Consider the following 15,960-nt stretch of genomic DNA (forward strand, 5'->3'; position numbering starts at 1 on the left):
TGGAGGAAGTTCTGTGAACTGCAAAATCATGCAGGAGTGGAGTAGGGGTGAGCCAGCGTGCTGGGAGTGGTGGGCTCGCTGAGAGGAGTTTGCTTAGAATCGAAAGGGGCAGTGGCGGGCGGGGGTGGCTCCAGGAAATCCCTAGAAGAGGCCAAAATGTTTGTATTTGTCCACAGTGCCCAGGGCTCTCCAGGTTTGGCTTCGGTGTTACTGTGGGTGTGTGATGGGATAATGTGGCCTCTTTCCACATCACTCCATAACTTCTGGTCGGTCTCCCTTCTTTCAGGACGATCTTGGTTCCTTTTTTCCCTATGAAGTTCCCAGAAACTTTCTGCTGTGGGTACCCTCTCCAACCCAGATTTTTTTGTTTTCTGTTGGGTGTGACGAGAATGCTGGGCAACAGGAGGAGAAAAACTGGAGTGTGGATTTAGTTGCTTTAAACAATTTCATCTTTTGATATCCTGCCTTTGGGGCATCACCAAGGAGGAGTGGCCCTGTATTTTCTGGTTGTCTGGAAGTCGGTGGGAAAGGCTGCTTCCTGTTCCCTAGATCTGACCGTTCTCCCTCTGGGATAGAACTAGTCTGGAATGGGACAGTGCCCCTTTACCTGCGTCTACCTGTGGATGATCTGTTTGCATTCTGTTTTCTGGATCCAGCTGACTTGGGCAGGTCTCTGGGCCAGGAGATACCGCAGGACTGTGCAGAGGGGGCCAGCTCCAGCGGGAGCCCCTATCAGGTCTTTGCATTTGGGCTGTTTTAGGGGGTCCTGCTTTCCTCTATTCTTTTTTCGTCTCCCTTCTATAAAAATAGAGGGCTTGGGAATCTGACTGGAAACAAGTTTCTTTCGGCAACCATTTATTTATCAACGATGTTCGGCGCTGGATTGGATTTTGGATGGAGAGCAAAGCACAGATTATCCCTGACCTCCGGTGCCGCCCTGGCTTGGGCAACGGAGTCAGTCCTGTGAGCAAATAAAGACAGGGCAGTGAGCACTAATACCCGAGGTGCTGGCAGCCTCCTCATTAATTTGGTGGGAAGGTCAGAGGTCAGCCATGGCTTTCCTGAGGCAGTGGGTTGTGCAGTCTGGAGGAAGTGGGGGTGGGGGGAGTCAGTGAGGCAGTTAAGGTCTGCTGGTGCTCTCCATCTCCAGGTGTGGAAGGATGGGTAGGTTTGCTGAGAGCACCAGAACCTGGGAGTCTGCAGCATGAAATTGACCTTCTCCTTTCCCCATGCCCTAGCTTGGCTCAGCAGGTGTCAATGGTGCAGGGCCAGTGCTGAGTGGCTGATGGACACCAGGGTGGGCCTCTGTAAATTTAAACTCTATGTATGTCCAATAAGGGCTCCCAAGGTCCTAGGAGTGTATTGGGTTTCCTCGTTTGCTCAATATTTACTGAGAGCTGATATGTGCAGAGCACTGGACTGTGACCCAAGGGACATGAAGCAGTATAAAGGGATCTATAGAGATTCACGGACAGGGATATATACCTACCACGTTTTTTACAATAGTAAAAATATAGAAATGGCTTAAATGCTCAACAATAACAGCATAGTTAAATGATTTTGGGTCCTGTCCATGCCATAGAAAGTGATGTTTATAAAGAATATTTATATTTATTAGAATGCCATGTTGACTATCAAAATATTTTATATGCTTATGAAGAGTATCTAGGGACATGGAAAAGTGCTTCATAATTAGGGGTAAAGCAAGGTACAGAACGAATCCCAGGGTAGCTGAAGATAGCTTCATATGTGATTGAGGAATTAGCAGTGCATCAGAATGTTAACAGCAATTGTTCTAGAAGGCACAGCTCTGGGTGACTTTTGTTTATTTCTCTGTTTATGCTTTTTTCTATTTCCCCAAGTTTTCTATATGGATGTGTATTTGTTTTTTGATCAGAAAAGTTAATTAAGGAAAAAGGTTCCTTTGGGGCCTCTCAGCCTTCCAGAAGAATACTGGGATGAAGAGTCACAGTCAGCACTTGGGACAGGTTGGTTCTAGCCCTTCCCTCCTGGCTAGGTATCTCTGCCCTCGGTCTGGGGAGGCTGTGCTGCCCTGGCCCCACCCCTGCAGCTGGCTGCCCCTTCCTGCTGCCCTTCTCAGCTCCTCCCTGCGGTGGCTCCTTCCCCAGGCCATCCATGCTGATTGTGGTGTGGTCGACATCCAGTCCTCAGAATGGAGACATGTCAGAGCTGGAGGGGACGTGAAGTCATCTGGCTCAAGTGGTTCCAGCATCAGGCCAAGGATTGGAACTGGGCTGTGACAATTTCAACTGGTCCATAGACACACTGGAAAAGTAATAATGGTGAATGGTTTTTCCACGAATCCAGATACTTTCAGTTTAAAAACTTGTCCATTTTTCTGACATGATGTCCATATTGAAGGGAAGGGGCGGTTTTCAGTGTCCTTTAGAAAAAATTAAGTAGTGATGGTATATTGATTTTTTTTTTAAGAAAGTCTTTTGGAGATAAAATTTATTTTTAAATGTATAATATACATTATATATTTTAAACATGTTATATATTTTAAAATGTTTTTAAAAATATATAAAATACATTTTGAAAAATATATTTTGCCAATCCCTGAGATTCAGAGGTCTGAGAACTCCTGATATAACTCAGCTCTTTGATTTTAGAGAAGTGGGGCTTTGAGAGGGAAGGGTCTCAAGGCTGCTGGGTTTGTAAAGACAGAGCTGGGATTGGTGCCAGTCTCCTGAATTATAGATCAGATTTCTTCCTGCTCCATCTCTGCCATCCCAGCCCCCCATCTTCCACCTGCTTCCTTTCTCCCAAGCCACTGCTAGGGCCTCTGCCCTTGATGGTGGCTTGACGCTGGCTTGATGCTCAGAACCTGGTGGGACAGTGGGTGGAGGTGCAGGAAGCAGGAGATGTTTGTCCCTGGTCTCTCCTGCAGAGCTTTTAATGTATACATATTTAGGTTCTACACCATTATATATTTAATAGGCTTTTGTGGGCTGGCCTGGGGACCTAATTGCCATTTATAATGCTGTTTGGAACCTGGAGTGCACTTTTCCCACAGAAACAAACACATTACAGAGGAAATTTTAAAACAGAACTGGCACATCAATGGGAGGAATAGCCGAGCTCCGTGTGGGTGGCAAATGCTGAGTGCTGTGAGTTTGGGCAAGGGTCAGGCCGAGGGCCCCCAGTCACTAGAGAAGGGTCCTAGCTCACGCCTCACGAGGGCCGACTCCAGGCTCTGTGACAATGGGGATCTTCCCTGTTCTGCCTGTTGTGTTCCCAGCACCTAGCCCAGGACCTGGCATGCAGTCCTCCCCAGTCCATGGTTGGCCGGAGGAACTAGTTTTGCAGGCAAAGAAAGGAAACCATCTGGGGTAGAAGTACAGACAATGAGGAGTTATGGGCCGGTCTGGATGGAAGGAGAGATTTGAGTCTCGGGAGGGGGAAATCACATTGGAAAAGTGGATTGTGATGAATGTTAAATGCCTGGCAAAGCTTTTGGGACTTGGTTCTGTAGGTGATGGAGAGACGTGATGAAAGCTGCCCTTTTAATAATAAGATCAGTCAGTCCACACTGGGGTTGGAATGGAAGAGACTGGATTAATTTTCCCAAAACAACACTTTCTTCCTCTCTCTTCTCTTGCATCTATAAGATAAAGTTAAAGTGTGATGTAATGGGTAGAACATGGGTTTTTAGCCAGCTGGGCACTGAAGAGGTGTGTGACCTTGGGCCCTCCCTCAGTTTTCTTGTTTGTCAGTGGTGGTAATAATATCCATTTGCATTTCTGCAAATGAAATATCCATTTCATTTCTGATGAAAGCATCAGAAATAATACAGGAAGCACCCAGCACAGTGCTTGGCATATGGGGGCGGGGCGGGGGCACAATAAATAGGAGCCAGGGCAGTTATCTCAAGTTGGGAAGGAGAGGTGCTGGGGAAGCCGGTTAGGAGGCCAGAGAGGGTGTGAGCAGAGACTGCAGGCTGTGAGTTGGGGGGCTGTGCTGCTGGGATTCTCCCCATCACACTTCCTCTGAGCTGGGCTCTTGACTCGCTCCTTGCCACTCCCCAGTGGGCCCTTGCAGAGCCTCTGAGGAAGTAGAGGGGGCTGCAGAGGGTCTAAAGATTTATGTTTCTCTCCCCTTTCTTCTGAAATCTCTCTTTTGAGAATGGTGATACCAACCAGACTGCCTCCCTGACGGGTTTGCTTCAGCTTTGCGGTTTTGCTCAGTGGGGCTCTTGTGTCTCAACTGGTGGTGGTGGCTAAGTGACAGTGAGTCAGAGAGTGATGCATGGGGTGTAAGAAACCTAAGTGCTCATGTTACCAGGACTTCCACGGTTTCTTTGGCCCCACACTCCCATTCCTCCTTCCTTTTTTTTCACATCTAGCATCTTAGATCCCAGTGGGAGAGGGGAGGAGCAGGGATGCCCACCCATTGCTGGGCTGCCTGGCCCATCCTGCAGTACTGGCTGGAGCCTCTGGCTACCCAGGTGATCTGTTGATGAGAATTATAAAACAGTTGGCGTATCTATAGAGGGCTTTGGAGTTTGCAAAGCATTCCTACGTATTTCATTTTGGTGAAACCACTTCTAAATAATTAGCTTTGCAATCATGTGGTGGGGGGTTAAATACTCAGATGGACTGTGGGGTTAGAATAGCCTTTGGTGTCTTTTTATTCTCCAAGGGCATCCTGAGCCCCCAGTTTGATGTGTACTCTGTTCCCAGATGGCCTGATGGTGAGGCTGTGCCTGACTTCATTGCAGCTGGCTGGGATTGGAGTAGAATGTCCATCTTCTGACCCCCCAGAGAATCCTACTATTCCCCCAACCCTTTGGCATGAGCAGATGTCATTAACTCATGAGCAGATGCTTTAATCCTTGCTTTGGAAGGTATTAACGGAGATCTAGGTTGAGAGCCCTACGCTGGGGCTGAAACACAGAGGTGGTCTAGTATCTGAGCTGAGAAGTGGGGTTGGCTGGAAAGTTCTGTTGTTGGGCCAAGTAGGGCAGACTTGTGAAGAATAAGTGGGTTTACTTTTGTCAAAGGGTCTGACTTTGCTAGGTCCTGGGCAGAGTATGGTACCTGCTCCTTATTTCCAAGGAATGTAGACCAGCATCTGCATGCTACATGTGTCCCAGATGTTCATTCATCCCATAGGTCTTTTTTATGTATTTAGTTTTAATTTTAATTGTTTTACTTTAGAGAGACAGTGCGAGTGGGGGAGAGGGGTAGAGGGAGAGAGAGGGAGAATCTTTTTTTTTTTTTTTTAATTTTTTTTTTCAACGTTTTTATTTATTTTTGGGACAGAGAGAGACAGAGCATGAACGGGGGAGGGGCAGAGAGAGAGGGAGACACAGAATCGGAAATAGGCTCCAGGCTCCGAGCCATCAGCCCATAGCCTGACGCGGGGCTCGAACTCACGGACCGCGAGATCGTGACCTGGCTGAAGCCGGACGCTTAACCGACTGCGCCACCCAGGCGCCCCGAGAGAGGGAGAATCTTAAGCAGGCTCCATACTCAGCATGGAGCCCGATGCAGGGCTCAATCCCATGGCTCTGGGATCATGACCTGAGCCAAAATCAAGAGTCAGATGCTCAACCAACTGAGCCATCCAGGTGCCCTATTTTTTCTTTTTCTTTAAACAGATACTTCTTGACAGTCTTTTATGAGTCAGACATACCATGCTAAGGCATTAGTGACATAATGATGAATAAGATGGCCACCATCCCTTCCTCCTGTTGCTTAGTGGGAGAGCCACTAACTTATTACTTAATTCAGGTGGTAAAGTGCCGGAAAGAGGAAATACAAGGTGATAAGAGAATGTGTAACATGGGTCCCTAACCTAATGCAGCAAGTCAGGAAAGGCTTTTCAGAGGACTTTCTTAGAATCATGTTTTTAAGTGTATAAAACAGTGCATAGTACAACAAAGGAAACCAATGATACTGAAATATAGTTCCCAAATTCTAGAACAAATATGTGATAAAATATTTGTATTTATTAATGTTTCATTTAGGAAGATCTAATGGCAGGTTTGATATTTTCGGTAATATTTAGTGACGAGCATCAACAGTGTTTCAGGATATCTCCACCTATTGTAATATGAAAAGTGTGGTTTCTGGGGGTAAGGGCTAAAAAATATATGATTTCTGTTGGTGGCAAAGTCACAGACACTGCTGGTGCTACTATAATTTGTTGCCTACACTCATGATAAAAGTAAGGCTAAATTTTAGTTAGAGGTTAGTGAAAATAAAGATACTATTTTTCCTCACTCAAGTTCATAGGCCCCAGTGTAAAGAAGAATTATCCAGGGGCGCCTGGGTGGCTTAGTCGATTAAGTGTCTGACTTTTGATTTCGGTTCAGGTCATGATCTTGCAGTTCATGAGGTGGAGCCCTATGCCAGGCTCCTCTGTGCTGACAGCCTGGAGCCTGCTTGGGATTCTCTCCCGATCTCCCCTCCCTCCCCACCCCCAACGTGTGCTCTTTCTCACTCTCTCTCAAAATAAATAAGTAAATATTTAAAAAAGTTATCCAAAACCATGGAAATAAAAGATGCTTTAGTGTCTCTTTAATGTCATATTAGAGCATTGTCTAAGAGGGACACCTAAGGGCCATCCAGTACTCTAGGGAATATAACTGTATTATTCTTTAGGACCCTTATTTTATTTTATTTTATTTTATTTTATTTTATTTTATTTTATTTTATTTATTTAACGTTTATTTATTTTTGAGACAGAGAGAGACAGAGCATGAACGGGGGAGGGATAGAGAGAGAGAGGGAGACATAGAATTGGAAGTAGGCTCCAGGCTCCGAGCCATCAGCCCAGAGCCCGACGCAGGGTTCGAACTCATGGACCTCAAGATCGTGACCTGAGCTGAAGTTGGACGCTTAACCGACTGAGCCACCCAGACGCCTCTAGGACCCATATTTTAAAGGTAGATAAGATGCAAATGATTTCTGTTTGGTAGAGAAGAGAGACCCAGAGGTGATTGCCCTGCAGGATTTTAACCAGTTTGATACCTAATTTAGCAGTTTTACAACAGGATTCTTTTTTTTTTTTTCATGAACCATATGCATATTAGTTTCTTATAACTTTTTTTTTTTGAGATCTTCTTTAAACCTTTTTTCCTTTATATCCTTTTTTGATGTAACTATTTTTAAGTGGGTCACTTATTAAGACGTCAGTAACCCTGGGGCATCTGAGTGGCTCAGTCGGTTGAGTGTCATGATCTCATGGTTCATGAGTTCGAGTCCTGCATAAAGCTCTGTGCTGACAGCATACAGCCTGCTTGGGATTCTGTCTCTCTTCCTCTCTCTCTGTCCCTCTCCTGATCTCTCTTTCTCTCTCTCAAAATAAACTTAAAACCGAGTTCAGTAACCCTTCGAAATATGCTATTTGTATGAGATTTAGGTTCTTAACATTTGAGAATTCTATGTGACCCCAGTTTAGGAACCAGAGTGAGCAGGATGTGAGGATGTGGCTCTGAAGAGAGAGATCTGGGCTGGACATGTTAATTTAGGGGTGCTGCTCAGGAGGTGGGTGAGATCCCCATGGAGAATGGAGAGAAGGAAGAGAAGGTAGAACAAGCGAGCCCTGAGGAACTTCAACGTTTGGAGGTTGGGGGGACGAGGGATTACAAAGAAGATAGGAAGGGTGGCTGGAGAGGTAGAAGGGAGGCCAAGAGTGTCCTGCTGGGGTTCAAGAGGTTGAGGCAAAGGAGAACTGGAGGTATCTGTAACGTTATCCATGTGGAAGTCGTTGCGAGTCCTCAGAGAGCCTCTCTATCTGAGAGGGGAGTGATGTGGGCTCCAAAGATGGGTCAGTGATAGAGGTTTTTCCTACCAGGCTGTGGATCCAAATCACCGTAAGGGTCTATGTATACAGTTGGATTCCTGGCCTCCCCAGATCTGTGAGATGCTATTCTTTAAGGATAAGGCCCAGGAATCTATTTCTAAAAAGCCTAGACTTAGAGCTGGTGTGCGTGCAAACCAGGCAGATTTACAAGTAAACACCATTAATTCTGTGTGGTGGATAGTATTTTGCCAGCCAGGGCTGCTGCTCTGGGCTGGGTGGTGTGGCCCAGGTTCTGCCCAGGTCATGATCCATGTACACCGGGCACAGTGTGAGGTGGCACTTGGCTTGAACACACACTGCTTTGCTTTTCCCTGAAGGCGTGTAGAGAACTGCAGGCAAGCAGGGAGCAGGGGAAAGATGGGTCAGGCTGTCACTGTGGCTTTTTCCAGTTGGTTGTGCTTAATGGCTGCGTTGGAAGGGGAGGCAGATTTGCCGGCCTCTCCGGTCTTGTATTGGGTGGAGCTCTAGTGAGTGGAGAGGGCTTGAGGGGCACCAGTGGGGAGCGTTCACCTTGACTCACTGTGCTCAGAAGGCCTGGGCTGAGTCCTGGGCTTCACCTGAGGGGTGTTTGCTCACTTCTGTGAGCCTCAGTGGTCGTATCTCTAAAGTGGGGATAGCACCACCTCCCACACAGATTGTGACATTTTTCCAGATATTTTTGCTGCAACTCCTGCAAGCACAACTGTACGTTTTACATTATAGCCAAGTATATGTAACAGATATAAATGTTTTGCTGAATACTTAGTCTTGTTATTTATGATACATACTGATGTTTTCTATTTGATGTCACTTAAAAAATGGTGGTGGTGATCCACTGAATTGATTTGTGACTCAGCTCTTGGGTTGAGTCCTGAAGGGTGGAAAACACTGGTTTAAACCCTCAGCTTTAGAGGATTGAGCGAGATAATGTGTGTAAAAGCACGGATGTACACCATGGGTCATGAGCACTTGAATTGTTATTTTCTTATCAATTAACTGAGCTTTGAGCCAAAGTTCGATTTCTGGAGTGGGAATTTACCTGCTCTTCCCCCTTCTCTGCTGCCTAATTCACTATTCCCTCTACCAGCTCTTGTTAGCAGGCCTGGCACACCAGGCTGGCAGTGACCCAAAGCCCTCTTGGCGTTAGGAGAGGTTTTTCAAAACATTAAAAGCTTTAGGGACTTAAGTCCTGGTTAAATGCACTGCGGTTGCAATTTCAGGATAAGAAAACCTGTTTTTATAAGCTCTCGGATCAGTTGTCCTGCCCCTGAATTGTCCCTTGTTGACAGCCACATGTTGCGGGGGAAGAGAGGGGAGGAAAACTGTACTGTGTAGACCACATGTAAGGGATGGTTTTTAAAGGAAGCAACATATAAGAAATGCAGCTAGCTTTGTATTTGGAAGAACAAACAATGAGATGTGGGTGGCTCCAGGAATCTGTGGTCTTTGTGCTCCAACTGGGGCACCAGCGATGGGGGTCTGAGTCACAGCTCTCTCACCTTCTTGCTGTGTGATGTTGAGCAGGTTTCTTGGCTCTCCTTAGTTTCAGTTTCCTCACCTATATAATAGATGTACTGCAAGTACCTACTGAAGTCTCTTGCCAAGATAATTGAATTAGATAGGCATGTGAGCTGCTCAGCTGCTCCTGATCACACAGTAAGCACTCTGTACATGGAGCTATTGTCATTATTATGGGCTAATCCCTAGGCCTTGAATTTTGGAACTGAAGAATTCTCTCTTGGGTTCTATTCCTTGCCAAGTGCTTTCTCATCTCTCTCTCTTAAAAAGCACATTTAGCTCCTCGCTGCAGATAGTCAGGGGTCCATATCTCAGCCAGGCCCTGTCTGTCTGTCTTACACCCACATACCCACACACCCCATTCAGGGACTCATGGTGCTTGCCTTTATTTCGGAGGCTGTAGGGTAGACGTTTGCATGTTGGGAAGTACCAGTGGTGAAATTCCCAAACTTGGTTTGAGGTTAGGTCTTCATTCCTGGTGAAGAGTGCTGTTTAGCCATGGTGGTTGGTGACAGATGCTTAAAATTTGCCTTTATTAAGGGATGTAAATTACCCATATTTAAAAATTAATGTTCTTTTGTCTTTCTCTTTCTCTGTCTCTCATCAAAGACGTTCTGGGTATGTGTTGCATGCACAGTGCTTTGCAGATTTCGTATAATAGTTCCTATAAAAAACTACGCGGTGCCAGGTGAGCAGAGGAACAGACAGGTAGCTGGAAGTGAAGAATGGCAGATGAGCTCTCCTCTTACACGGGAAAGTACTAGTGAGCGCTGGCCGGCCAGCCGGCTGGCCGAGGGTTTTGGAAGTCCTGTGGAAGAGGTGGGGGGGCAGTATTTGGTTGTTTTCTGGGCATCTTTTTTTTTTTTCCCCCTGTCTTTTTTTAGGTAAAAAAAAATTTTTTTTTTCTAACTAATTTCAGACTTACAGAGGAGTTGCAAGAAGAATACAAAGGATTCCCATCTGCTCTTTACCCAGATTCCACACATATTAACATTTTATCACATTTGTTTTATCACATTCTCCCTCACCATTTATAAAGTTCACAGACGTGATGCACCTTTGCCCCCTAAATATTTCCTAAAAGGCAAGGATATTCCCTTACATAACCACAGTACAATGATCAAAATCAGGAATGTAGCATTTGGCTCAGAACCCAGTTCAGAATGGCACGCTGAATTGTCATCATCTCTTTAGTCTCCTTTAATCCGGACCAGTTTCCCAGGCTTTTGTCTTTTGTGACCTTGATAATTTTGAAGAATGTCCTTTAGCTGGGTTTTTGATGATGTTTCTGTTCAGTGCGTTATATCCGGAGGCATATGGTGCTAATTTTACCCATTATTGGTGGTGCTAATGCTGGCCCCTTAGTTAAGGAGGTCTCTGCCAGGCTTCTCTGCTGTGAAGTTACATTTGCTTATGGGGTGATACTTAGAGATTGTTAATTATTTCCTTGATGGTGGCCAAGTGGTGATAATTTTTTTTTTTCTTTAAAGATTTAAATTGGACATGCCTATTATGGTGACTGAGAAAAACAAAGGGGAAGAATGAAATCTATCTAAGGATGAAGTTTTACTTTGGTGCATTTTTTTCTTCCAGTCTTTTTCTGAGCATAATTTTGTGTGTAGTTATAATCATGCCATGTACATTTGAACTCCATTTTTTGAAACTTAACACTAAAGCAAATATTTCTTCATTGCAGTCTTCGAAAACATCATCTAAATGGCTGTATTATTCTGTTGAATGTTTTCCTCTAAATGACCATTCCCCTGCTCTTGAATATTTAGGTTGTTTACAATTTTTGACTCTTACGAGTAGGACCGTGTGAGTCATCTGTCAGAACCCCTGCTAATTTCCTCAGGACAGATTCCCAAAAGTGGAATTACCAAGTCAAGAAGCATAAATACTTTTTTTGAGATACTTGGTGAATTGTGCCAAATAACTTTGAAAAGAATTGTACTTTTGCCAGCACTTTGTGACATTTGGGTGCCATATTTTAAGAGATTCGTTAATGATGTTTCTCAATTTTTTTTTTTAACTGTGACCCACCAGTCAAGATTTGTGTTGAGACTAATTTCCTCTATTTTGAATTATGAAAGCATCAATATTTATTTCCCCAAATAAATTCTAATAATATAGCACATTATTCTTTTTAAGCTCTAACACTCTGCTGCCAGCTATGGGGATAGCTCTGAGAATCATGAACATGTCTGTGTCTAAGGTAGATCATTCAGGATGGTGAGGGATTTGAGGGCACATGTGAGGAGCTAGGGTATTTTACCTCTAGGATCCTAAGAAGGAATGTGTTTGCTCTTTTCAGAGTGCAATAGGCTGATAGGCATGGGAGAGGGGGGAATTTGAGCTTTCTGATGATAAGCTATCTAAGATGAAATGGTAGGGTGGAGGACATGGACTTGTAAATATTTCGTTCTTTCAGCCCTGTGGGCCCGCCTCAGGAATTTTGAGTCCTTGGCTCTGGAGGGCTACCTGGAGGCCTGAGATGGCATGTGAGGAATGCTGTGTTGGGGAAACCAGCCAGCCCAGCTCAAGCCTGTGAACTGCAAGGCCTTCTGGTCTCCTGCAGTGGTCCTCTTAGTCATAAAGAGCCGAGGTTGCAGGGAAACTGGAGAGCTACTAGCTGACTTTCCTTTCATTTGTGGGTAGTTGTCACCAAGTGACCAAGACACCTGACGGGAACAGGCATGGTGAAACTTGGGTAGTTTAGGAGGAACACAGTGAACCAAATCTTTGATAGTCCCTCTGTCTCCTTCCTTACAACAATTTATCTGAAGTATAATGCATGATTTAGTGCCTTAGACTCTTTGAAATATCCCAACTGGAGCAAATGTTAATATTTCTTTCCAATTTAGGCTTTTGTTCCAGTAGGGACTCAATATCCATTTGTATGTCTGCCAGAAAACCCAGAATGAGTACCTTACAGAGCTCATGTAATTCACTCATGTTGAAGCCTAGGAAGGGGTGTTCTAGGGCCAGTACATACTCCTGTGGGTCAGGGACCCAGGTACCTTTTATCTTACTACTACACCTCTGTAACAAGTCCTTTCTCCTCATTGTCTCAAGGTGGCTGCTTGAGTTGTAGCCATCTTGTCTAAATTCCATCTGGCAGGAGGAGGAGGAGACTAAGAAGACCCAAATGTCTATTAGGAACAGTTCCAAACACTTCCGCTTATATCTGAGGGGCCAGAGTTTAGTTGCACAGCCAGCCACACTTGCTGCAAGGGACACAGAGGAGTGACTTTTAATGTGGGTGGCCACAGATCCAGAGAAACTCAGCAGTTTTTGTCACAAGGTATAATTACCTTACAGTACTTCTCTGGTAGTGATCATGAGGATAGATTTATCAAAATGTCACAATTGGCAGGGACTTTGGAAATTATTTTAAGTCCCTTCATTTTACAGAGACTTAGAAAAGAGAGACTTGCCCAAGGTCACACGACCAAAAGGTAAAGCCAGTGCAAAACTTGGGTTTCTGGCTCTTTCCACCAAACCTCCAGCTCTAAATTCTCAGTCAGCTCGAATTCTCTGACCTTGGGTTCAGGTCATCTGTTTTTAACATTTTTCCTGGATCCCTTTACCACCAGCTTCTTTAGAGTCTAGACTTTTAGATTCTGACATTTGAAAACTATTTTGAGCAAAATGTGGGTTACACTAAATTAAAACCGGTTTCTTCACAGCTCCCAACATAGGAAGGGTATCTTTTTTCAGGTGACAGAGCAAAAAAGGTCAAGTTCCACCTCCACCCCTTTTCCTAAATGCTAAAATTTCTGTCTTCAAATCACCCTCCTTTAGCAAGCTGCTTTTACATAATTGAATACCCCTGGCTTCATGATCCACATTGAATAGTCAATCTGTAATGACAGCCAGCCTCCCCGGCTACAGAGAACATGAGGGTGCTGGCACGCACCCCAGAGATCTGGAACTTTTTCCAACAGAGGGTATAGTGTGGCAAGGAGTGTTCTCCCTATTATTTTCCAAGATTGTACCACTCTTTATCTCCTTAGTCTGGTGGGGATGGTGGGTGAGGTTAAGTGAAGAGAGAGCAGTTTAAGTGTGCTGTGTGTTAGAGAGGGAGAGAGTGAGCTGGAAAGGGGCTCAGACTCCTGTACACAACTTCTAATGAACAGCACATCTGGGCTCATTGATCCAGGGCCCTGAGAACAGGGTACTGCAGAGGGTTATAAATCCCTTCTTGCCATGGTATTTTGGAAGTTTGGGGCTTTTCCTGGCTGCTCTGAAGGGAAGGAGGTGCTCTCTTTCTGCTTGGGTCCAGGGAGCTTGTGGGGTTGAGAATAATAGACCACCTCTGGGCAGGAGCTGGGAGACCTGAGCTCTAGTCCTTGCTCTGCTGCTTACCTGTTGTGTGACTTGGTAAGCAATTTAACCTCTCTGAGCCTCAGTTTCCTCATCTGTGAGATGAGGCCAGCACCCACTTGTTAGGTTTTGTGAGGAGCAAACGGGCACAGAATCTGGAAGGAGCATTCTACATGTACCGCGTGGCCTCTCGGTCTGGGTTGCCATGCAGATGGGTGATTATTGCAGGTTTCAGGTTATATCCTGAATGTTGTGTACGTGCATGCTCCTTCCTGCCTGGACGTGCTGTTTTGCCTCGTTGTAGCCAGGGCCCTGGAGAGGAAGAGGTGGTTCCCGTTTCACTGTTGTTCTTGCTCTGTGATTTGTCTCACTAATAGTACTAATAAGATAATTTTGATTATTATGTACTTCTGTGTGCCAAGCATTATGTTAGGTTCTCTATGTGCTTTTTCCCCCTTCATTTAATCCTCAGCCATGCCCGCAAAGGAGGTATCAGTATTATCCTTTCCACTTTACAGGTGGGGAAATGGTGCTCTGAGAGGTCATGTTGCTCTAAATGACGGTGCCCGTGTTTGACCCCAGGTCTGTTTGGCTCCCGAAGCAGTGCTCTCTCTGTGCTGTCTGAGGGGTGGGGATCCCTCAAAGGGAGAAGATGAGAGTGGGCCTGTAGGCTGGCCCTGATACGGGCAGGAGAGCACTCAGGGCATCTGGAAGATGAAAAGGCTCATGCCTCCAGCTGTGGTGGAGGTGGAGTGAGGGCTTCTGTGCCCAGCAGCCGGGGTGCTGCTGGGCCCTGAAGGGGACCTGTGCTCTGAGTGGGGGTGGAGGCTGCTGTTACTGTGATGGAGGGGCATGGTGTTCTAAGAGGGGGTATATACTTTGACAGGGGACGCTGACATGTGGGGCTCCAGGATTCCCCAGCAGCAGGAACAGAGGCAGCTGGCCTTCCCAGCAGTGTTCTGCCCTGCACTGGGGGAACATTTTATGGGTCTGAGCCCAGGCCCTAGTGTAAATACTGTTAAAGCTGAGGGTTGGTGAGCAGAACGATCCGAAGCCAGTAACTTAGAATGTAAAGAGCTGCCATACCCGGGAATAGTTCTATGGCTGGCTGGGAAGGTGGCTGGCTGCTGAAGCACTTCTCAGACGCTGCCCTCTCCCCCCTGAGGGCTTGACAAAGCAGAGAGTTTGTGCATCATTAATGTTGTTATTATTGTTGTTATCAGGGTTTGTGGGTTGTGACTTATGAAGTCTGCAGGAAGGCTCTTGGCAAGGCGATTCAAGGCTCACTGGAGCTGCATCTTCAGGAAAGGAAGGAGCGTGCACACTGCAAAGGTTAAAATAGACGGAAGCGGAGGAGAAAGGAGAATGTTAAGTGGCTGGAGGAGAGACCTCTTGGGGAGGGAGGCAAGGGCAGTCCTCCTGACTGCTCCGTGGTTGTGAGCTGACGTGATGGTCCGTCTGAGGCCAGGCACCCAGGGGCCTTTCATCTCCCCCCCCTCTCAAAGATACTAAGCACGGCATCTTAGCTCTTAGTAACCAAGTCTTCTGGTTCTCTCGGATCTGGGTATCCTGACTCTTTTTCCTCTCTTGCCCCCAAATCTCCAAATCCTGCCTCTCTAGGCCAGTTCTTTTCTCCTGTGCCCACACTTGTCCACAGTGGAGACAGCCCATCCTTCTCCTGACCCACTGGACTACCTGTGTGGCTTCCCCTCGTCACCCCGGCTCCCACACTGGGGTGTGCTTTCCCTTCTCAGCAGCCTGACTTCCAGCTGCCTTCCCCTCCGGCCTCTCTGCTCTCAAGGTTTGCTTGTTATGTCCCTGGGGACTTTGCCATGGTCTTTGCCTACAGATTGATCACCCCCTTTCCTGTGTGTCTCCTCCCTGGTCTGTGTTGACGTGGGACTTCCACTTTATCCTTCCTGATCTTCCTCTTGGTCCTTTCTCCTCTCCTCAACTGAGGATTTCCCTTGTCATCTCCCTCTGAACCTGACCCTGGAGCCTTTACCGGCCTCAGGGCTCGCTCTCCAGCCTGAAGAAAGCCTGTGTGTCCACATGTCCATGCCTGAGCATATTATCTATCACCTCCCTCAACAGAAGACCAGAGCCTCTTCTGCCACTGCTCCCGTCTTCCATCTTGGCTGTTGTTCCACACTCCTAGCCCAGATCCTTGGAGTCACTTTAGCCTCTTCTCTGTACCCTCCTTGCTTACATAGGAATAGTCACTGAGTTCTGTTGTTTTCCCCCGAGGCTCTTGGATAGACCCATTTCTTGGGCAGCCACCTCGTTGGTCCTTCCACCTCCAGC

General features: G+C 46.2%; 1 protein-coding gene across 2 annotated transcripts in view; it reads left to right on the forward strand.

The window, feature by feature from the left end:
* The window catches only part of PDIA5 (protein disulfide isomerase family A member 5), a 92,136-nt gene that overhangs the window by 885 nt on the left and 75,291 nt on the right, over positions 1 to 15,960 (forward strand). The gene's annotated exons all lie outside the window — the stretch shown is intronic.

This window comes from Herpailurus yagouaroundi, unplaced genomic scaffold (genome assembly GCF_014898765.1).
Source record: "Herpailurus yagouaroundi ecotype Mexico unplaced genomic scaffold, PumYag 162, whole genome shotgun sequence".
Taxonomy (NCBI): domain Eukaryota; kingdom Metazoa; phylum Chordata; class Mammalia; order Carnivora; family Felidae; genus Herpailurus; species Herpailurus yagouaroundi.